Here is a 25,474-nt window from a genome sequence, read left to right on the forward strand (position 1 = left end):
TGTTCTAAATACATTTCTTTTATTGAAGTCTCGAACTCTAGTCCCACTCTGTTTCTCTTGATAACAAAATTCTTCCATTTTCAGAGCCTAATCAAATAAAATTATGAACTCACGCAATTCCTTTTGCACTCACAAGCATTTAAATCTCATTATTCAATCTATCTTCGAAATGAATATACAATTCCTCTTCAGCACAACCTTATAAGCATATTCATAGAACTGAACAAACTCTCGAACATTGTAACAGCCCAATTTTGACCATAATCGGAATAGTGGTTTCGAGACCACAAATTCGAGTCTGAAAAATATTTTAATATTATTTTGTGTGTTTATGATGTGTGAATTTAAATGTGTGAAAGTTTCGTGAATTAATTTTGTTGTTTATGTGTTTAATTGACAAAAGTATCAAATTGCATAAAATGTGAAGTTTGATTATTAAGGTGTAAAGTGCTTATTTGATGGTGGCTTTTAAATATGAGGTTCTTAAAGGGCAATTAGCCCATTTTAAAGGATAGTGGACGGCAATGATAGTTAATATGTACAGTTTTTATATATTAAATATAAAAGTTATAATAATAATATAATATTATGTTATTATATCATAAAACATAAAAGAAATTAACTTTTTCTTCATTGTTTGTATCACCGAAAGTAGAAAAGAAAAACTAGGTTTGAGAGCTTGAAATATTCGGCCCTTTTGAAAGCTTAATTCAAGGTTAGTTTTTGTTCGGTTTTTGATAATTTTTACGTTTTTGAGATCGTTGCTTTGAATACTTCAAAACCCATGCCTTAATTTTGTGAATTGTTGATGATTTGAGAAATGCCATTGATGAATGCTTGAGCTTGTGATAGTTGATGATGAAATATGAAAGTTATGTGAAAGATTAACATGCTTTGTCTTTGAATTTTTGATGAATTTGAGTAATTAGGGTTAAGTTGTAAAAATAAAATTTTTGAGGGACTAAAATGTGAAATAAATGAAATGTGCGGGTTTGTATGGACACTAGGAATATTCGGCCCTTAAGGAGTGTAGTCAAATTTTGTGTATTTTGTCTTTTGAGCAAAAAGGACTAAATTGTGAAAATGTGAAATATTAGGGGTAAAAATGTAATTTGCCCATTTATGTGTTCTTAGACTAAATTGAATGAAAATATGTTTAAATGAGATTTATTTGAATATGTTTAGATCAAGAAACCAAGAAATCGGATTTAGATCGGGGGAAATCAAAGGTAGTTGAGTTGCCGATTTATTAGTCGACGATATCCGAGGTAAGTTATTAAGCATACATATTTGTGTCGTTTTAAATTATCTTAACATGTACTTAATTATGCTGAATTGAATTGATATATATGTAGTGATAAAAATTTTTGAAATATGACGAATTGAGTTGTCGACTTCCAACACTAAGTGTGCGAGTATAAAAATATACGATAATGAGATTAGCACTAAGTGTGCGAGTTTAATTGAAATGCACTAAGTGTGCGAGTATAAGGGTAAAGCACTAAGTGTGCGAGTTTGATTATTAAGCACTAAGTGTGCGTACTTATTAAATATTTTCGAAAGATTACTAATATCAAGTATTTGACTTATTGAGAAATTATGAGTAATAAAGTGAGTAATAATTATTTTGGTGGTATTCAAGATTAAGTTTTGTAAGTATTAAACCTAGGTGGTGATTATAATTGGAATCATATTTATTTAAGATGATTCTTTATATTTTATGATAATAAAATGCATAATGTACTTGGCCTTGTACTTAAATTTGAAGAAATGCTTATAGTTGTGTTAATATATTGATTTTGTTAAATCATAGTATGAAGTGAATAGTTATATTATACTATGGTAAGCTAAAGGTAAGATGATTTAGAAGTATGAATTGGTTAAATATTATTCTAGATGTTAAGTTAAATTGTAGAGTTTATTTGCTTGTAACTTACTAAGCTAAATTAGCTTACAACGTGTTGGATTATTGTTTTGATGTATAGATTTTGGTGATCGCTACGTGTTCGGGGATCGTCAGCTAAGCTCATCACACTATCGGTGTCTTCTTTTGGTATTTTGCTAAATTGTTTTCAAGTATATGGCATGTATAGCATAGTTAAAAATGTTGATTTTGAAACCAATGTGTTTGTGTAATTAAAAGCCATGCGAAAATGGCTTATCTCTTTTTGTTTGAATTTGATTTTGATACATATAGTTAATGGACAATTTGGGGTATATGCTTATGTATCATGTGCATGATTAATTAGATTTAGATAATATATATTTGGCTTAGATATAAGTTCAATAATTATTTTCTTTTTACAGATGTGATGACCTATTGTGTGGTACAGGTTTGATTTAGTGTATGCATATTAAGCATGTAAATTAGGTACAAAATTAGAGGTTAATAGTGTATAATATGGTGCAAGTTGTCAAGGTCATATGAGCACATAACGGTAGTGAGAAAGTAGGTGCATTTTTGTGTTATAATTTGATGTATAATGCTGTCCAATTGTGAGTATATTTAAGCTGTCTAATTTGATGTATAATGCTGTCCAATTTTGGGTATATTTAAGCTGTCTAATTTGATGTATAATGCTGTCCATTTTGAGCATGTTATTGCTGTCCAATTTGTTGAATAATTGCTGTCCAAAATAGAGTTGGTTCTTTATGTCTGTAGTATGTTACATAGTTAATCATTTATTAATGAAATAAATGTATGCAAATAGTAGTTTTAATATTGGCTCGGCATATGATATGTAATGATAAATGTTAATTCTTAAAATGTTTTAAGTATTTGAATGATATAAAATTTTTAATTAGTAAAGCATGATTGATATTTATTGTGGATTGTTAATGACTTATATTTTTAGCGAATAAATTGTTTTTGATAATTAGGTGAAATAAATTAGGATTTTAAATATATATATTTATATATTCAAGACACATATTTATATGCAGCTTGATATTTGGTTCATTTTGTTAAGTGAAATGTTTCAATATTTAGTATCACTCATTAATCCTAATCCGGCGACGGATATGGGTTAGGGGTGTTACACACATATTTTGCAACTGATTTATTTTCTTGCTCTAACTCAAAAAGCCTGCTACAGCATTGAAAAAGAGAGTTATGCCGTGACAAATTGGGAAATAGATGTTGAGGTACAAGGTAATATGGGTTGACTGGACAGAAAAGTCCAAAGGAGAGATTTCTGGATGGTTGGGCCCATTACGTTACTTGGGTAACCCATGGTGGAAAAGCCAAAATTCATGTTTTAGGGCTAGGTCACTTCATAGTTCCCCCCAAAATCTTTTGGTTTTTGCCTCCTCAATGCTACAAAACTTACTCTGTACATTACAATTTTTTGAATCTTCAATAATATCTCATAACAGCAATTGTGAGTTTGGGTCGTATGATACCTGTTAGCCCATTGGGAATTTTTTTCCCAAATATTTGGGCCTGTAACCTTTTCACTTTCCCTCTAAATTTCCATCACAGCAAATTCAGGCCATAATTATTGGCCTCCCATCACTCACATCATACCCCATTTACTCCTTACTTGGCCGTCATTTTATTTTACCCTAACCTCTTCAATTGTTTTACAATTACCCTAAATTTTCTTCCTCTCTATGCCAGTTCACACTTTCCTTAACGCTGCAACAGAAGAGCGATACCAGAACAACATCTCCAATTGACCCTTTTACTTGGAAAAAAGTTTTCTTTTTAAAGACGAGCCTATCATGGGATATGATGCATATGTTTCTTCTATCGTCGAGCAACATTGATTTCAAATATTTTGTTTGCATCTGAAGGATGTTCTGACCAAGATTGTTCGTGAGTTCTATGCTCACCTTATTTCCCCAAATGTTGCTTTTATATATGTGCGAGGAGTCTCAGACTTATTTTATTATGACACTATTAATACTCGGTATGGTCTTTCTGATATCCAAGGTGAGCATACCCAGCTTGCTGCAACCATCACTGCTGATGGTTTGAACTAGGTTCTTCAAGACCTTTGTGTGGCGAAAACTAAATGGACGGTGTCGAGACAAGATTGTTACACCGTGGAAAGGGCATCTTTGAAGCCTAAGTACAGAGCTTGGTATCACTTCCTTAAGATGCGCCTACTCCCTTCTACCCATAACTCAATAGTTTCTAAGGAGCGTATGTTGTTTCTCCATTCCATCATGCAGGGTAGAAAGATTAATATGGGTAAGAATATATTTAATGAAGTCCACTAGTGCGCACAAAATAATGTCGAGAGTCTGAACTTTCCTTCTTTAATAACTGCACTTTACCATCGTGTTCATGTCTCAATCCAAGCCAATAAGGATGTCGTCCAAAATAAAGGGGCCATTACAAGATTGATTGTTGTGAAGATTTCTGGGGAGGATTTGCCACGGCAGCAACCTCCTAGCTTAGCCTCAACTTCCTCTATACCAACATTTTCCACTGTAACCACCACCACTTTTTACAGTTTATTCGCGCAGAAGGTGCTCAGTTCATTAAAGAAGTTGCAGAAATAGAATAATCTTTTTAAGACTCAGCAACTTTACCTTGCTGCAGATTTGGCAAAGGTGCAAGACAAATTGGCTCTCTACTAGGCCTATATGGAGAGGAGGGCGCTACTATGAATAGGTCCCTTCAAAAGAATTTCACCAAGCCAATGCCTATTTTTCCTGACTTCCCTAAGGAATTGCAGGAATCTATAGAGAAAGGGATTGGTGAAGCTCAGCCAATTGAAACGACCCTATTCCCACAAACCTTGCCACTGTTAAGAAAGAAACCAAATAACCAAAGGATTGTGAGGAAGAAAAAGAAGCAAATCCTACACCTACAGCACCAGTGGACAACACTCTTTACTGAACCTATGACTGAACAAGATCCTAAAATCAATTAGATTATTGATGAAATCACCAAATCCGATGATGAACAAGATGGCGTGCCATTCAAATCATTTAAAAGGAAAACGCGCTATAAACACAGTGCACGTAAATCCACTCGTAGGACAGAATAAAGTAACTACACTCTGATCCAAGCTAGGGAAGTTCTTTTTCCTTCCATACTTCATGCATTTCGTTTATTTTTCCATGAATTTTTTATTGTATATTCGTACATGCATTGAGGACAATGCATCCCTTAGGCTCTGAGGTGTGTTGAGCATGTTTTAATTTTTGGTTCACCTGTCATCAATTTTGCTGTGGCACACATGATTGCCACAGTTTGTTTTGCCTATGATGAGTACAATCTTTACTTATGATGTTCGATGATGAGCTTAAATTCTTCAATACACCTAGAACATGTGATAGTGGATTATGTGAATTTAGCTTAGGAGAGGTTCTTGAAAATTAACTTCTAAACATGAGATGTCCTAACCTCAATTAGTTGGGGACTATAGCGAGTGTCCTTTTATGAACTTAAGGACTTTTGAAGCTAAACTCAGTTAAATTGCCAAAGCATTACTTAAATAAAGGACAGTAAGCACTCCAAGGCTTAGAATTGCTATGTAAGTCATCGTTATTTTGTTTGCTCATCGTGCTGTTGAGTAGAAAGGTGAGTTTGAGTAAGAGTGTGTAATGAAAACAAAAACAAAAAAAAGGGGGGGCACTCCAATGTAGTAACAGGCTGAGTAGCTAAGGAGGTATTTTTTTGCTTCATCCATCTTCTAAGTTAAAAGCCTTAGCTTCAAGAGTGATATTTATCTAAATCGTGACATGATTGAGTACTCGATAATTCAGTGTTTGCTCCATTGTGATTATCGAGTCAAAGAATCTTGTGACATGCTAAATCCCCTACATTTATTTGAAAAAAATATATGAATAATATATATACATTTTGGGTAGGCTTAGAGCAACTTGAGTTTAGGTAACAAATGAACTAAGTGAATTAGGAGATACTTGCTATGACCAGAAAGCACACATGAGCACTTAGAAAATTTTGTTTTTAGGATGAAATTTTTTGCACTACCTTTGTTGAGCAAACCTCTGACACTTGAACAAGTTTTTGGAGAAAGAAGATTGCTGAAACTGATGTATATATTCTTCTTTGAGTAGACTGGCAGTTCAAGGTGGTTATGTGCGATGGAAAAATCGCATATATGTATTCATGCGTATCTTGCTTGAGGACAAGCAATAACTTAGGTTTGGAGGTGTGATAACTCTTGAAAAGAGATATTTTCTACCTTTAAACTTAATTAATTGTCTGTACTTAGGTAAGTTTAGTTGCAGTTTAGGATTTTCCATTAGTGTTTTTAGGAAATTACATTAAAAGTCTTGTGTTGTGCTTAAATGTTATTACATGTTACTTTTAATTGTTTGTAGGAAGGATTTGTTTGTTAAGTAAGTGGCAGGTGCAGATGAGGAAAAAAAGTAAATGAGTGAAGGTTTGTCGTGGAAAAGGGTTGGAAAGTTTGCCAACACGATTTTCGTGGCAATGCCAGGAATTGACCCAGTCAACACTTAATCGTTATTAGCCCTGTTGTACATGTACCAAAAAATCAGCCTAAAAAAGAGGAAAAAGATCATGGGATCATGGGATGATGTGCCTAATCTAAAGGAAGAGGTATAAAACCCAACAAAAAGTAGAGAGAGACGGGGAAAGAGAAACAATTGGGAAAAAAAATCTTTAAACGAAAGTAGAGGATAATAGTTGAGAACAAGGTAAAGTTAGAAAGGGAGAAGAAGAAGGCAGTCCCTCTAGGCAATCATAAGATATTGAGTCACCAAAGTTGTGAGCTGGATAGGCGAAAGTTATCTTCCCTAAGTTCTTCTTTTTCTTCTTTATTTGTTTCTTTGTTATCTTAATTGATGAAAATGATGTTAAATGCTATTTTGAATTAGGATGTTATTTACCAACCCATGAGTTAATCCCATAAGGTTGGGATTGCTTGATGAAACCTTTATTTCCTTTAATAGATAAAGCCTAGATTAGTTTTAATTTACTGTTTTGTTCATTGGTATTTATGAATCGCTTGTGTATAATATCTAGACATAGATGAATGTGAAGAATGTTTATTAAACTAATCCAATACTGACAAGGTTAGGTTAGTTAGATCGAAATTGAATTATGAGTAAGTATTCGATCAAACACTTGTAGCAGTCTCTAGACATAGAGCACCATTCCATACGGAAAAAAAAACAATGCAGTGTTGGGTACCGTGCTAAAGGCCTATAGACATATATCGTTTTAGGCAAGGTAACTTGAGGTCTTGCTCTTGAAAGAAGCGGGTCATTTTAGATCTCTTCCAAGCAGTAGAATAAGATCGATTTTTCCAAAGCATTATTGGTTAATAAGGGTAGATTCTCAATAATCTCGACCCTAGGATTCAACATCGTAGATCCTTTAACCTTTGTTATAGCATCTTGATTTTCACATACTTAGTTGTTACTTGTTTGCATATTATTCACGTAGTCATTCTCGTAATTGTCATTGCATACTTACTCTTGTCTTGCCATAGCATTTTTATTTATTTATTAGAATTCACATATTACGCACATCAGATTCCTTAACTATCTCTTTTCATACAAAGTACATATATCAACATTTTTCATTTCATCTTTTAATAACATAGACCATTTCATATACATATTTATTCAAATTAAACTTTAATCACCTATTGAACCAAATGAAACAAATGACTTTATTATGACATAAAACATTACAAGTACATGTATTTAAAACTCAATTCAACCTTCTATTCGCATAATAAACTACAATCCATTAATATAATACTTATAAATTTTTATTCACATACCGAACATTAGAACATTGATATAATAGTCGTTTCATTGATATCCTTTTCAATTTTTATCTTTTTCAATCTTTCCATTGTTTCAAGGATGCCATGCTATCTTTCAACCAAGGTCTTACACAATCCCAAAATGATGCCATTGTATCTTTCAACCGTGGTATTTTCCTTTTCGAGCATAATGCCATGATATCTTTCAATCGTGGTCTTTTCCTTTTTCACAAATCAATGAATCCAATCACCAATTTATGGACATTTATATAAGTATCAGTTTACTTTTAGAAATCAAATGAATTACTTTAATTGAAATACGAACTTACCTCAACTACAACGGTTGCAGAAACAAAGTCGATGACTACTCTGAAACCTTAGCTTTTCCTCGATTTCTGTCCGTTTATGTCTTTTCTTGATCTAAATAAATATTCTTGTTCAATTAATTCAATTCTAGCAATTAAATAATTAATTTCTACTTATAGAAACCTTTTATTAATAATTTACAAAATATCCTAACATTTTAACCTTTATGCAATTTAGTCTCTAAACCCGAAACTCACAAATTAACCATAATCAATGAAAAACCAAGCTATTCAATTTTCCTAGGGTCTATTAAAACCCATAACTTTCATCATTTCACCATATTTTCGTTGAATTTTACTATTACCTCAAATAGGTCCCTAAACATTAAGATTATAAGAAATCACTTAACAAAATACTTATTTTTAACTACCAACCTTAATAAGCTATCAACTAAATTAAAAAACACTTTCAATCCATTCATGGTAAGTCCCTAAACTTTTAATATTTTTACAAATTGACCCCTGGTCTAGCTAAATTAAGCTAAAACGATCTCAAAAACTAAAAATCATGAAAACAGATACGAAATAGCTTACATACAAAGAGTCAAACACAGGCTGAAGCTTGGAGCTCCACCAACAATGGAGTTCAGTCAAGAAAGAAAAACCCATGAGAAAGATGATGATATTTCATCTTCTGTCCACTTTCATTTATTATTTAATTACCAAAGTAACATTTGAAATTAATGAAAATTAAAAAATAACCAAGCCACTACCATCCATTATAACTAATATGGTTTATTTACTTTTTAAAACCCTCCAACTAAAACTTTGTTATCATTTAGCACATTTAAAATAGTAATAATTAATTTTCTGATTTTATGACTTAGTTATTTTACTTAATTAACTATCTAAGCGGTAAGATTTATGGAACAACTTTCAATATACCTATATAATTATTCCATAAATATTTGATAAAAAATATTTACTGGCTCGGTTTACATAAACTGTAATACTCGTTTTTAGTAAAATTAGAACAATAGTTTTGGGACCACAAATTCGACATTAAAATATTTATTTTATTATTATTTTATTTTCTACAACATGATAGCGATCAGTATAAAAATTTCATTAAGAAATTTTACCGTTTACATGCTTAATTTAATAAAAGGACTAAATCACGTAAAGTGCAAAAGTTGGGTTCTAATAGCTAAAGTATTAAATAGCTAAGTATGAGTCCTTATGTGGTAATTAGACCATTCATGTTGATAGTGAAATGTGATCACTTGGTATTGTGAAAATTTTAATATTTTAAGAGGTTATAATGGTAATTTGTTAAAGAATGATAAGTAAAATAAAACAAATTAAGTCTTCATCTTCTTTAATTCATTCTAAACCAAAAATTAGGGTAAAGAAAAGCCATTGAAGAGCTTTAACTTTCGGCAATCTCTCCTTGCTTGTGTGGTATGTATTTTAGTCTCGTTTTTAACGATTCCTATGTTTTCGGGATCATTGTAGCTTAATCTAGCTAGCCCAAGGACTAATTTGTGAAACTATTAAACTATTAGAGTTTTACCATGACTAAATGTGTATGAGTTTTGATGGTTTATGGAAGAAAATGGTTAGTTGTAGATAGCTAAAGAACTTTTGTTAAATGATTTTTGGTGAAATTTTCAAATAGAGATTAAATTGAAAAATAGAAAATTATACATGGTGAGTTGTGAAATAAATGAAATATAGGGCTGTCTAGGGACCTATATGAAATTTTTCTATAATGGGTTTTAGGAAAATTGCATGAATTTCTATTTTTATGAGCTAGAGACTAAATTAAAAAAGAATTAAAAGTATAGAGGCAATATTGTAATTTTGCTAAAATATGAAATTGGATTAAATTGAATAGAATAATTATTGAATTGAGCTGAATTTATCCGTTTAGATCAAGACGAACCTCGTACGGCTTTAGATCGGGGCAAAGATAAAGTTTCGGATTAGTCGCCTCCATATCTACGTTTAATCGTCGAGGTAAGTTCGTGTAATTATATTGAATATATATGTTTTTAATTGAATTATACATGTATTTTGAATTGTCATATTTATATACAAAACACATATCCAACGATGTTACGTCGACTACCTAGCCCTATTCGAACCTTAGGAATTCATAGGATACAAATGACATGTCATTCGGGTTTATATGATTCGGGTGTTGGTCTTGAACGTCCTACTGATGGCTGAGGTTCGGCATGTGTTGCAGATACTCCACAGCTCATGTGAGCAGCATTGTATGGCTATGTTACGACCTACAGCTCATGTGAGTTGGCTCATTTTCACAGCTCGTGTAAGCATACATTTACAGGAATTGAAGGATTACAGTTATATGAGTTAGCACATTATGTCTGAGCTATCCCGGGTATCCAACAATATTCTAAATGGTTCAACGAGCATGATCTGAAAGGAAGTGGTACGAGTTCGATACGAACTCAGACATGAACACATGTAATTTGCATTGAATTGGTGATACATGGTATAATAAAATTTGAGATGGATGGTATATGCTTATGATATATGATTAAATGCTGTGATCATCCATGATTAAATTGCTTATGTTATATGTTTATATGGCTAACATGTTTGGTGTACATGCTTAGGCTTTGGCCAAATTGTGGTTGGATTATAACATGTTTAACTTACTTATTATGTGTTGAAATGGTAAGTTGAGTTTTACATTATACAAACTTATTAAGAATTTATGCTTACTCTGTGTTATTTTTTGTGTTTTATAGTGAATTAGAAGCTCGTTCGGGTTGGAAGGTAGTCGGAGTTATATCACACTATCCATCGGCTATATCAGTACTTTTGGTGTTTTAAGTTTTGGTTATAATGGCATGTATAGGTATTTTTGTTGTTGAAGTAGCCATTTGTTTTGGCTTGTGTTTATGGTATTTTGGGGAATGATATGAACTAGTTTTGGTATGTAAATATTTGGCCTTAAAGTGGTTGATATCTTGGTTCTTGATGCGCGCATAATTAAAGATGGAATGGTAGTTTAAAATGCATGTTATAAATGTTTTGTGATATGTTTGAATGTGGTAATTTGGTTCAATTGTTATAAATGACATATATCACTATTGATGCTAGTTGATGAATGGCACATTTGGTATCATTTGGTGTGAATTGGATAGGTAAATCAAATGGTATGTTTTGGCATAAACTTAGATAGAAGTTAGTTGAACAATATGGCCAATTTGAGTATCTGGTTATACGCGTTTAGCTGTTGAGATTGAGGTGCCCTTTTGGGCATATTGGTTGTATGCAAATTTACCATATTTGAATAGCTTGTTTATGCATGGTCTTGATACATTTGGAAGGCTTGTTTATATGTGCAAAATTGATTGTAGGTATATGCATTGAATGGGAGAGAAAAATGGCTTGGAAATAGCCAATTTTTTGTCCACACCGACAGAAACACAGGCGTGTGTCTCAGTCGTGTGTGACACACGGCCGTGTCTCCTTTGTAGCCTTCAAAGGGTTGCAAGTCAGGCTGTTACACGGCCTAGCACATGGGCGCGTGTGGCCATTTTGAAAGGTATACAACCTAGCACACGAGCGTGTGGCTTGGCCGTGTGACACAAGTCAATGAGTTACACGGGCATGGACACGGGCTGGGACACGGCCGTGTGTCCCTACTTCGAATGCCCACACGGCCTGAGACACAGACATGTCTCTTGGCCATGTGACTCCTGCAGTTTTGAAAATTTTCATTATTTTCTGAAAAATTCTATATATTTCTGATTTCGTCCCGACTTATCTCTAATTTTTTTACAGCCTCGAGGCCTCGTATAAGGGACGATATGCCTGTTATGGATTGGTTTTGATATGATTAACGATATGAATTGAAATGCTTATAATTTTTGTTCGTTTTGAAATGAAAACTCTGGCAATGCTTTATAACCCTATTCTGACGACAGATACGGGTTAGGAGTGTCACATAAACGAAGTTTCGATAGCTCATTTTGTGGAACCACTTGAATTTAAGGACAACCACTTATACTTAACGTTTCATTTAATTAGCAAAAATTATCATATCAAAAGTCAATATAATACTATATATGACTCGTAAATATTAAATAATAATATTTACAAACTCACTCGTCATATTTATGGCCCCAAAACCACTATTTGCGACATCATTGAAAAACTGGTTGTTACATGAAACATACCAAACCCTTCAACCTATGTGGCTAACCAATATGCCATCACTTAACACCACAATTAATACACCAAAACAAATCAAACTCAGTGTTACTAGTTCACACCCTAAACATATATCAAACATGTCAAATAACCATTTCAATATTATTCCATTCTACCATAAGTTGCTTACTTTCAGAAGGCATAACCATAATGTCCATATAACACATAAACTTAAACATTTATAAGCCAAACCAAAACCATATTTACAAGTAGTCTATAAGTAAGTTCAAACCACACCATATTAACAAATTAGCATAAAACACCTATTACATGCCATTTATAACCATCAAAAAAATAACCCAAAAACTACCAAATTGATAGATGGATAGTGTGTATGTGCTTTGGCGAGGTTCCAACCGATCGAGCTTTCTGATGATCTACAAGACAAAGAAAACAACTACATAAGTAACTATTGCTTAGTAAGCTCGTCCATTTTAAATGTAAACTTACCTTTTAAACTTAATTTATATAAATTTTATGCATAATCTCATTATCACACTCATAAATTTATGAAATTCTATACACATCACAAGTCTCACAAGATTAGTAAATTAACCAATATAATCGTATAACCTTATCAAAACATAACATGTTACACCCCTAACCCGTATCTATCGCCGAAATAGAGGTATGGAGCATTACCATAAAAAATTAACTCAAATCATTCATTTCCAACATTTCATAATCATTGCAAAATGCAATTAAACACATGCATAACGCCTTTTTTTGAGCCCTCGAGGCCTCAGAAACACTTTAGAAACGATTCGGGACTAAATCAGAAACATTCAAAACTTCATGGAGAAAGATGGAAAATTTTCACACTGCAGGGGTCATATGAGTCACACGGCCTGGTCACATGCCCGTATCTCAAGCCGTGTGGGCATTCAAAGTAGGGACACACGGTCGTGTCCCAGCCCGTGTTTGTGCCCGTGTAACTCTCTAATTTGGTTCACACAGCCAAGCCACACGCCCGTGTGCTAGGCCGTGTAACTTTCAAAACGCAACCAATAAAACCTACAGCGGACACATGGCCATGTTGCATGGTCGTGGGTCACACATGGGTGAGACACATGCCCGTGTCTTAGACCGTGTGGACAAGAAATAGGGCAAATCCAAGCCTTTTCTTTCACCCAAATCAAGCACACCTAACAAGACATTTGCACATATGACCAAGGTATCAAAGCATGTTCAACCATGCATAAAATGACCAATATCCTTTCAACCAAAGTGTCATAAAGGCACCTCAAACACATACATTAAACATACCTAAACATGTTTATATTTAACCATTAGCAACTAAGTTTTTTCCATACCAAAACATACCACATTTGACACATACCAACCTTACCAATTTAGATTCATACCATAGAAAAATAATTTTACCATTTGAATCACTTCTCTCATGTATCAAAACCATATAAATGACACATGTAACGACCCGATAGTCACAGGTGTCAAAAAGTGTATTCTCGGGACTCTGTTCCAGTAAATCAGACTCGTTACAAAGCTAGTTGTGTAGTTAATTAGGTTTCAGTTAAGTGAATTTGCTTGAATTAAAAGTAATTAGGTATAAGGACTAAATTGCATATAGGGTGAAAGTTGAATTATAGATTAAAGAATAATTAAAAGGACTAAAGAAGCAATTATACCATTTTTTCTTTAGTAGGACGACAGTAGGTAAGATATTTGTAAATTTATTATATATATTATAATATGAAATCTTAAGTATTAAGTATATATATTATATAATTATAATAAAACAAAATAATTAATAAAAGAAATAAAGAAAGACAAAAGCTAAACAAATTAAAAAAGAAAAAGAAAGAAACAGACGCACGGCCTTAGGGGTTTCAAAGCTTCCAAGTTCAATTGGTTAGTCAATTTAGTCCATTTTTCTTGTAATTTTTATGTTTTTGGAATTCCGGTGTTAAGTATTAACCGAACCATTTTTAAATTTTAGCATTGGTTGAGTTTTTAAATGTTTTTAATGTTGAATAATTTTAGTATTTGGGATTAAATTGATAGATTTTTCACTATAAATGAAAAAGGATTAAATTGTAGAATAAATTGTAAATTTTGAGTAATAGGGGCTAAATTGTGAAAAATTCAAAATTTAGGGATTTAAGTGAAAATAGAGAGTTGAATTTAGTTTAAAGTGAAACTTGTATAAAATATAAGATTAATTGTAAAGAAATAAAGTTAGTCTTGATTTAGGGACTAAATTGAAATTTAGGCAAATATTGAGTCAAAATTGAAATATTCAATATGAAACTGAATTGTGTTATATTGATGAATTTTAATTGTTTTATTTCATAACTAACTTCGTATCGGAATCCTCGACTAAAAAGGGGAAAGATAAAGTCGACGTGGAATAGCTCAGAATTCACGGTTTGTATTTCTATAATCCGAACCTAGTTACTAATTGTTGTATTTTGATTTAATGTATATGGTAAGTGGTTGAGGTGAGTATTTGGTACTTTGATATTGAATTGAATTAAGTTTTGTTGAAATGAATTGAATTGGTATATATATTATGAATGTATTGATTATATGAATTGAAATGAATATTCATGTGTATATGTGATTATATCAAAAAAAATTATTTTGGATATTGGTTGTTTTTGAAATGTGACATTAAACCCTATTAACTATAGCAGGCTGAGTCAGATATAGATGGCATGCCATAGGATAGGAAGAGTACAAGGATTTCTTCGTCTTCGAGTCGGTGAGGCACTGGGTGCCAATTTACTTTAGTTTAACCGATGAGACACTGGGTGTCAAATTTATATAGCCTGGGCACAATTACTACTTCGGATTTATCCAATGAGGTACTGGGTGCCAAACTGGTGTGTTGGTTGGATCCGTGTATCTGTTTGAGTCTGAGTCGTGTTAATAGGGATAATTAAATAAAACGGTACTATGATTGATATTGGATGATACTGTATGTGAATTGAAATTGAGATACATGAGTTATGTACTCATGAAGTGGATATGAAATGGCTAATGTTATTGTTTAAATGATATGTGGATCAAATTGTGAAAAGCTATTATATAGCAAGTGATGAGAATTGAGTATTGATTGGCTAATGCCATGGTATGAATAAATGTGGTTTGATCTGTGAATAATTATTTATATAGCAATTGTGTGAATTGAGACATTAATAACAAATGAAATATGATAGTCATGATATTAGACATTAATATATGCTTATAGTTTAATTGTGCATATGATATGATCTTGTCTTTAATATGCAAATTATAGAAATACCACTGAGTTTTACTCAGCGTATGGTTTTGTTTTTGTTTTTCCGTCTTTTGATCATCGATTCAACATCCAACAACGATCCCGAACTCAAATATGGTGATGTCTATCTTTTGTGTCTATATGTACCTAGGGTGTCTAAATGATAATTATTTTGTGAATGGATTGTAAATAAGGTTATAAGTGTAATGTTGGTTTGGTATATACATATAACAAGTGTCTGTGTTTGAAGCCATATTATGGCATGGTAAATTGAACCAAATCTAGATAGCTGCATGTGAATTTAAGTTAGTGTTTAAGTGCTTATGAACTAGGCAAAATGGATTAAATTTGGTATGTTTATAATTTGAAATTTCAATGATACTTTGATGATATGTTTTGATGATATAAATGTGGTACCAATGAGGGTACATTGGTTAGGCACCTAGGATGATTGTTTTGAACAGGTTAAACAAATGGTTTTTGAGTTGTTCAATGCCCGAGCATGTAGGAAATGGTAATTTGTTGTTTAAGGCACATTTTAGGTCCACACGGCCAGACACTCGGGCGTGTGACTTGGCCGTGTGAGACACACAGGTGTGCGAGGCCATTTCGAAAGGGTACACGACTGGGTAAAGGGCCAGGCACACGGGTGTGTGGCTTGAGCGTGTGACCCAAGTCAGAGAGTTGCACGGACACAGACACGGGCTGGGACATGGCCGTGTGTCCCTATTTCGAATGCCCATACGGCCTAAGACATGAGCGTGTCTCTTGACCGTGTGAGTCACATGGCATGACCACACGGCCATGTGACCTCTGTAGTTTTGAAAATTTTTAATGTATTCCAAAAAATTCCCTAAGTTTTCGAATTAGTCTCGACTTATTTCTAACGCGTATTTTGGGCCTCGAGGGCTCGAATAAGAGACAGCATGTATGAATTTGATTGGTTTCTAACCTAAATATTATATGTTGTGAAATGTTTAAAATTTATGTTTGTTTGATCTGTTAATTTTGATAATGCTCTGAAACCCTATTCCGGCGACGGATAAAGGTTAGGGGTGTTACAACACAAAACTAGCCATTACAAAAGGTTCCAACATCCAATATATGTACATACCAAATTTAGGTCCAAATGGTCATAATTTAACCAAACATATTTGATTAAATTCTATATCAAAACATGCCCTAAATGATCACTTTGCAAACATGCCAACACATACCACTTTGGCCACAAAACCATGTATCAAATCATATAACACCAACCATTAAGCATCAAAGTACCAAAAGCATACCAACCATCAAGGCATCAAAATAACTTAAGTTTCACAAATTCAAAGCAACATTACATGCCAATATCCTTAACTAAACATTAGACATAGTCCACATATACATGCCATTATAACCACTACCAAAACATCAAAATCTATCGATAAAAATGATGGATAGTGTGATAGATCTCCGACTAGCTTCCAATTCAATCGAGCTTCCGATAATCTGAAAAGTAAAGGAAAAATAACTATGTAAGCAATGAATGCTTAGTAAGCTCGTATAAACTTAAACATAGCATTCTATATCAATAATGAACATTATAGGTTAAAATATACACCTATACCAATGCCTTAATATTTATCGAACCATAAACATCAACTCACAATGGAATAAGTCTATCAACACCATATATATACTTATCAATCCTAGCATAATAGGATTTCATAAGACTTTGAACCCTTCCATTTACTTACTTTCCATTGCATTTAGTTACTTTAGCTTAAAAAACAACATCAATTCATTAATTAGCATATTTGTTCATGAACTAGGTATATTCATCCATAACATACGTAAACTTCTCACATACAAGTACGTCTTTCAACTCATCATTCCCTTTTGTTTCATCATATCTCATTTCAACTATGAACTTACAAATTTCATTACGTTTTCATACCCGTTTTCTTTGTATAATACAATACATAAGCATAACATCAACCATGACTACGAGCTAGTGCATTTAACATAGCTCTTTTGAAATCGACTACATCATAATCCATTTCATAAGATATTACATACTTTTAATTTATATCACCTTTTCATGTACATAAGCATATTACCAATTGAACACTTAGCTTTTCAATGTATTTCATTAAGACTAAGCATGATATAATCCAATCATAAGCTTGGCACAAGCCTAAGCACATCAACAACACATGTTAGCATACTTAAACATAATTCATGTGAACTTAACATAGATAACCACTATACTTAAGCATGATCCAATTGGATTTATCATCCTTCAGAACATATCATGTTTTCCATGTATCAACATTTCAATGAGTTTCATACATACATGTCTTGGTTCATATTGAACACTTACCATTTCATTTGCATAACACATATAACATAAACATAACATTTACCATAGTCACAAGCTAGTAATTAAACACATAAATTAGCTATATCATCGCATGGTAAGATATGGTACATAAACATAGCATTACTTAAATCATACCTTTCATAATCATGAATATTCATACTTTGATCATTGATACATCATACCTTTCCATATTTTTCGTAGTGAAATCAATTAGAACCCTTATCGGTTCATCCCTTTTCATGCCTGTTGAACCATTTAGAATAACATCAGATATGTGGGAAGCTTAGACAAAGTGTGTTAAACATATAGCCGTAGCTCACACGAGCTGTAAAATGGGCCTACTCATACAAACTGATGGCAGGAATGTAAGCTAGACGATGCTGCTCACACAAGTTGCCGAGTATCTGAAACTAATGTCGGACCTTAGCCATTTGTAGAACATTCAAGACCAGCACCCAAAACATTGTAACCTGGGTTTGCTCACACAAGCTGTCGGTTTGAACGTAGCTACACAGTGCTACTCACACAAGCTTTCAAGTATCCGCAACACATGCCAGAACTCAGCCACCGATAGGACATTCAAGATCAGCACCCAAAACATCGTAACCCTAATGAAATGTCATTTGTATCCTATATATTCTTAAGGTTTAAACAGGACTCAATAGTCGTCATACTTCGTTGAATTTCCATCGTTTCTTGACACGATAAATTACGTAATAACATATATATAATGTTTCAATCATAATAGAATCACATACTAACATTCAATTAATCAACATTATACGAATTACATTCATATGAACTTACATGGCTAAATTGTATAAATGTTAAAGTACATAGGCATTTTGGTAATTTTTCATTCTCCTCAATTTTCCACTCGATCTTGATCTAAATTAATAATTTTATTCAATATATTAATTTAGACATTATAACAATGTATTTTATACAACTTAGTAATTTTGACATTTTTACAAAATTGCCCTTAACATTTTACTTTTATTCAACTTAGTCCACGAGCCTAAAACGTGCAAATTAACCATTTTTATTGCAATTTCACACTAGAAGAATATTCATAGCCTCAATTTCAGCCAATTTTTAAAGCAATTTTACAAAAATCCTTATACTTTTATTATTTTAACAATTTAGTCCATATTCAAAAAATTCATCAAAATCACTTAAGAAAATACTTTTAATTAACAACTAATATTTCAAATTCATCATTTAACAACTAAAATCACATAGATCCATCAATGATGACATTCACAATCTTTAACAGTTTCAAAATCGAAGGTACGAGCTAGCTGGACCTAGTTGCAACGATCTCAAAAACATAAAAATTATTTAAAACGGGGCTAAAACAGGCTTACATGCATCTTCAAAGAGAAATTTGAAGCTTCAAAACCTTTCATGGAGTTTTTTATTCTTTCAAATTCGGTGAAGAAGACATGAAGTTGATGATAAAACATTTTGGTTTTATTTTATTTAATTAAATTATCAAATTAATATTTTGTCCATTTAATAATCATCCAAATTTCAAGCTTTTAGCTGCCCAAAATTGTTCAATAAATTCTTAAATGGTCTAATTACCATTTATGTCTCTTTTCCTTTATTCAATAAACCATTTAATCACTCAAATCAAATAGTGATCAAATTTTACATCTTTTACGATTTAGTTCTTTTTAATTAAGTAACTATCGAAATGTTAAAATTTTTCAATGAAACTTTAATACCACTTTAATGACACTCCGTAAATATTTATAAAAATATTTATGGCTCAGTTTATAGAAACGAGGTCCCGATACCTCATTTTCTAAAACCACTTGACCTTAGGGTCTTACCACTTGAACTTAATAAATCGTTTAAATAACATAAATTATCAAATAAAAAACCTTTTTAAAATCATATTTGACTCATAAATATTAATATTTAATATTTACGAATTTACTCATCGGATTTGGTGGCCCCGAAACCATTATTTTCGACATCACTGAAAAATGAGTTGTTACATAACATTTATAAATAAATACACATATAACCTCAATTCATCCATCATATGTTCATTTAACATATCACATACCATTTCAATGATCCATCTCCAAAATTTTCCTATTTACATAACAAATTTCATATAACCATCTCATATATCCTTTATACTTATTAAACCATGATTAAGGGTCAAACATTTATGAAACAAATGACTTTATTATGGCATAAAAGATTACAAGTAAACATATTTAATACTCAATTTAACTTGTAATTAGCATAATAAACTTCAACCCATTAATATAGTACTCATTTAATTTGCGTACCTTTCTGGATAATTCAGTTCTTAGAGGATGTCGTGGTATCTTCCAACCACGGTCTTACATATTTCCAAAGTGATGCCATAGTCTCTTTAAACTGTAGTCTTATTCATTGCCGATGTATTGCCATAGTATATTTCAACTATGGTCTTATACATTTCCGATATAATGCCATAGTTGCCTTCAACTATGGTCTTTCTCATTTCGGGTATAATGCCATGGTATCTTTCAACCATAGTCTTTCTCGTTTCGGGTATAATGTCATGGCATCTTTCAACCATCGTCTTTCTTATTTCTCAATCCAAAAAATTTGATGAACCAACCATATATAGATAACATTAAATTACAAAACAAAAATTAAATAATTATTTTTATTAACGTACGAACTTACCTCAACTAAATCAGTTGCAAAAACAAAACTTACGACTAGTCCAAAACTTTAACTTTTCCTTGATTTAAATCCAATTGGTTGGTTTCTTAATATGCGTGAGAAATAGCAATACCAAAGCTTGAAGAGGCTAAAGCCATGGAGTTTCGATGGAAGACTTCAACAACCAGATATGTTTCTTTTTTATTTTATCTTTTGTTTAATTTAATAATAACATCATAAAACATATAATTTTTAATTTAATTCTCCACTAACCATACATAATTTTTCATTATGGTTTAATTACCATATAAATCCTCTACAATTTAACAAAATAAGCCATTTAAATAATAAAAATAATAGAGAGTGAATTTTGTAACTTTTACAATTTAGTCCTTTTCTTTATTTAACTATTTAAAATTAAAATTTTTGGACCAAACTTCAATACACCTATATAGTCACTCCGTAAATACTTAATAAAAATATTTACAGGCTCGTTTTATAAAAACGAGGTCCCGATACCTCATTTTCTAAAACCACTTGACTTAAGGTACATACCACTTGAACCTAATTGTTCGTTCAATTAATAAAAATTATTAAATCAAATTTCAATGTAATTCTATACTTGACTCGTAAATACTAAATAATAATATTTATGGACTCACTCGTCGAATTTGTGGCCTCGAAACCATTATTTTCGACACCACTGAAAAACGAGCTGAGGCATCAAGCTGCCTCTGTTGTCACAAATTCAACTCTTTTTGAGTCATTAAGTACTTTAGGCTTTTATGATCGGTATGAACGTGACATTTCTTTTCGTACAGACAGTGTCACCAAATCTTTAGTGCGAAAATAACTGCAACCAACTCAAGGTCATGTGTCGAGTAATTCTTTTCGTGGGTTTTAAGATGTTGAGAAGAATATGCGAAAACTTTGTCGCCCTACTAATATGTCTAAATTATATAGGTTTTTTAGCACCTTTTTACTTATAATCTATGCAAATTTTGAGTATATGGACTACTAATTGAGTCATTTTAGTTCATATTAAGACATTGGACATAATTTTAGTAAAGTGTGTAATTTTATGAAATTAAGTATTCATTTTACTATTTTATGCTACATATAATTTTTGCCCGCTCAATTTGCTATAGTTGGACCACTGAATTAAATAAATGTGGGAGCCAAGACACACATGGACATGAGCTAATATCCATTCCTTGTGGACGACAACACAACAATTTTAACCTAAAAAAATTAATCAAGCCCAGTTGAAAGTTGGTTGCTGAGAAGGGCTAGTCTACTAGCTAGTTGGGTTGTCAAAACCATCCAACAAAGAGAAAGAAGAGCCCAATTGGGCTAAGGCATGAAAGGAAACCCAAACTAGCTTTGGAATAATTGAATTGAAGGTTCGTACATGTGTGAAAGAATACAAAATTAGCCTTCAACTAAACCCTTGAAAACCGTCCAACCCTTTGCATGATTCATGCATAAAATCAAGCATGAATCAAGCAACCACTCAACCCTCTCTCCACATTTCATGGCCGACCAAGAGAGGGAGAAAACCAAGGGATCTCCATGCTATTTTTAGCAAACTCCTAAGCCATTCATCTAGTATAAATACTACCTCCCATCCCTCATCATTCATACATCTCTTAATTCATATTTCTATCACCTTTCTCTCATCTTTCATTCCTCTCTTCCACGCATAACCCATCCATTTCTTCACTTCCCTTTAGCTATCATTTCCCTTGAGAAAAACTCTCTTGGCTGGCCACCTTGAGGAGCAGTTTGCGAAGGAGCAATCATGAGAATTGGATGAAGCCACCACGATCAGTCTTCGGAGAATCGCTGAAATCATCAAAAGTTCCTTCTTCCTTATTCTTTATTTTTGTTCTTAGTTATTCAAATATGTTTGCAAATTGTTTAAATGTTTTTTCCATTAATGATGATGACTTAATTTTATTTTAACTGGAATGATTGCAATAGTTTGATTTAAGTTCATTTGATCCATGTTTATGATGTTCTATGCCTTAGTCGTTCATGATTCCAATTAAAATCATTCATGTTATTCATGCATTAAAATATGTTTGGGTGCATTAGAATTAGTTGATCAATCCTAATCAGATGGTGATTAATGGACACGATAATTGGAAGTTACATGCTTAATTTAGATCCTAATCCGATTAAATTAAAGGTTCGTAATAACTCAAGAGAAAGGTCTATTACCTTGCATAATTTTAGGTTTTTGTGATTAAATTATTTCAAATCTAATCCATCCCCGTTACTTCACATAAATTCTAAGAAATTTTTATTAAATATGGTCATAGAAATATAAATGTTTTTCTAAGTATAAGACTTGAAAGAACTTATATTAGATTCCAAGTTAATGAAAGATCAAGTTGTCATGGAATATTTTTGAACATTGTTAAACATGATGAAGAGTGAATTGTGCCAAGTGTTGTAATTATTCTAGCTTATTCATGTTATTGTTTTTAAACTTGTGAAATTGCTACTAAACCATTTCATTGTATTTTTCATCTCATTTGCATTTAGTTAATTGATTTAATTTAACATCTATCACTCCAAATTATTGTGTTTCTTTACCAACCTGTGAATAGTAATTTTACAATTATCAATTTATTAATTAAAGTACAAAACTAAATCCACAACTTTTATAAACTTCAAAAATTATTTTATTTAATCCAAATATATATTTTAAAAGGTTTATTTATTAAAATATTTATATATTTTACTAATCTAATGATATCCATATTAAATATTTTATGTTACTTTTTAATATTATAATTCCTTTTTATAATTATTTTTAATTTTAAATATTTTAATAACTTAATTTTCCTAAAAACTTATTTATATAAACAAAATAATTACAATTTCTAACCTTTTAAATCGATGAGATTTTATAATAAAAAATCATCCAAAGTACTACCATTGAGAAAACTTCTTTTATATATTACCACTATTTAAAAATTCATTTTATTAAAAATAATAATATATTTTCTTAAAATATATATTCTTTAATAAAATTACCTATTTATCCTTTAAAACCACCATCTATTCTTAAAATAAGCTAAAATATATTTTTTTAATCAAGCATCTATAATTAAAAACAAGTTATAAGTTTGAATATTAACGAATTAATTTTAGGCATAATGATTTATTTCGTCTTCTAATTTTATAGAAAAAATATTATTTTAGTCTTTCATTTATTTTTCTCATCTTTTTAACTTTTAAATTGATGTTTGTCAAATTACCCCAAAAATGGAAAGAAATATTAACGTCCGTTAACTTTGCGACATGGCATGCTACGTCAGCAATTAATTAATCTTTTAAAATTTTAAAAAATTTAAAGAAAAACTATAAAAATTAATTAAAAATTAAAAGATTAAAATTATTTAAAAATATAAAAATATATTTTTTAATATTATAAAATTTTAAAAAATTAATTAATTGTTAAAGTGGTATACACGTGAGCCGTCACGTGAATGTGACATCAACAAAATTAACAGATGCTAATTTTTCTATTAATTTTGAATTAGCTTGACAAACAATACAAATCTAAAAACTAAAAGAAAATAAAAAATTAAATGAATAACTAAAATAAAATTATTTTTATAAAATTGAAGGAGGAGATAAATTATTATATCTTACAACAACTAAAAGAAACAAAAACCAAGTCGGTTGTGCGCCTCCCCCATCTTTAGCCTCTTAGCCGAATATTAATTAAAAACTAATTATAATTACTCTTAATAAAATATTCTTACAATATTAAATTTGAATAAAATGAAAATTATAAAATTAAAATAATCCTAAAATCTAAAAATAAAGTGCTTCACTCCTTAATTTCACACTAAATTCACTCCTTAATTAGTTGATTCCATATCTAAAATTAATTAGAATTAACAATAAAAATATATCAATTAAACACATTATCAAACATAAAATTTAATTTAGCTTTAAAAATATTATTTTAGGTCATTATTTCACACATAAATAATAAAAGTTTTAACCCTTAATTATTTATTATTTATTATTTAATAGTACAAATGATAAGATGTTGGAGTTAAAATTTTCCTCTATAATCAATGAAATCATTAATTATTATATTCATTTTCAAGGTAAAGGATGAAAATAATATAATATGTTTATGTTAAAAATGATTAACTTTATAAATAAGATGTTGGAGTTAAAACTTTAATAGGACATAAGAATGAGTTGACAAACTTATTGCTTGCAACTTCTAATAAATAATTTAGTAACATTGTACTTTTAGATGGTTGAATTTATAGAATTAATCCTCATTTTAATATTTTGATTCTTTTAAATGTAGTCATTTTAAATTCTATACCTAAGTTAATATTTTTTTAATTTTGACGCATCAATTATATCATCAATTTTAAAATTACTATCATCCATATTTAATATCTTTTCTAATTTAATTTAATTTTAATTAAATTACTTAACAAATAAAAAATTTAATGCATAAAAAACATGATTTCTTCTTCTATAATCTTTATATCATTTTCACTTTTTTTAAAATTAATCCTTTTTATTTCACATCATGTTTTATTTTTGGGTAAACCGCATGATAGTCACTCAATTATTAAAATTTTCATTTTAGGTACTCAAAATAAAAAGTTTACAATTTAAACACTCACGTTAAATAGTTCGGTCATTTTAGTTATTCCCATTAAAATCACAAATAACAAGCTGACGTGGCAGTTAAAAAATAGATATAATAACAAATTTATTCCTCAACTTTTACATATTATATTGATTTAATTATAATTTTAAAAAAAACATTAACCCCACCTCAAATTTAAAGAATTTGAAAGGAATTGTGAATAGCGATTGTAAGGATAACTGGCGGTTAGCCTTGTCTGATTCAGCCAACACCATT

At 31.1% G+C, this 25,474-nt stretch overlaps 1 long non-coding RNA gene across 1 annotated transcript; it reads left to right on the top strand.

The window, feature by feature from the left end:
* The first annotated feature begins 614 nt into the window (after positions 1–614).
* LOC128040359 (uncharacterized) lies at positions 615–2,290 on the top strand. Its single transcript, XR_008194980.1, has 3 exons — positions 615–715; positions 1,186–1,268; positions 1,986–2,290. It is a non-coding gene; the product is annotated as an uncharacterized LOC128040359 (long non-coding RNA).
* The last annotated feature ends 23,184 nt before the right edge of the window (positions 2,291–25,474 follow it).

The sequence above is a fragment of the Gossypium raimondii genome, chromosome 4 (genome assembly GCF_025698545.1).
Source record: "Gossypium raimondii isolate GPD5lz chromosome 4, ASM2569854v1, whole genome shotgun sequence".
Taxonomy (NCBI): Eukaryota; Viridiplantae; Streptophyta; class Magnoliopsida; order Malvales; family Malvaceae; genus Gossypium; species Gossypium raimondii.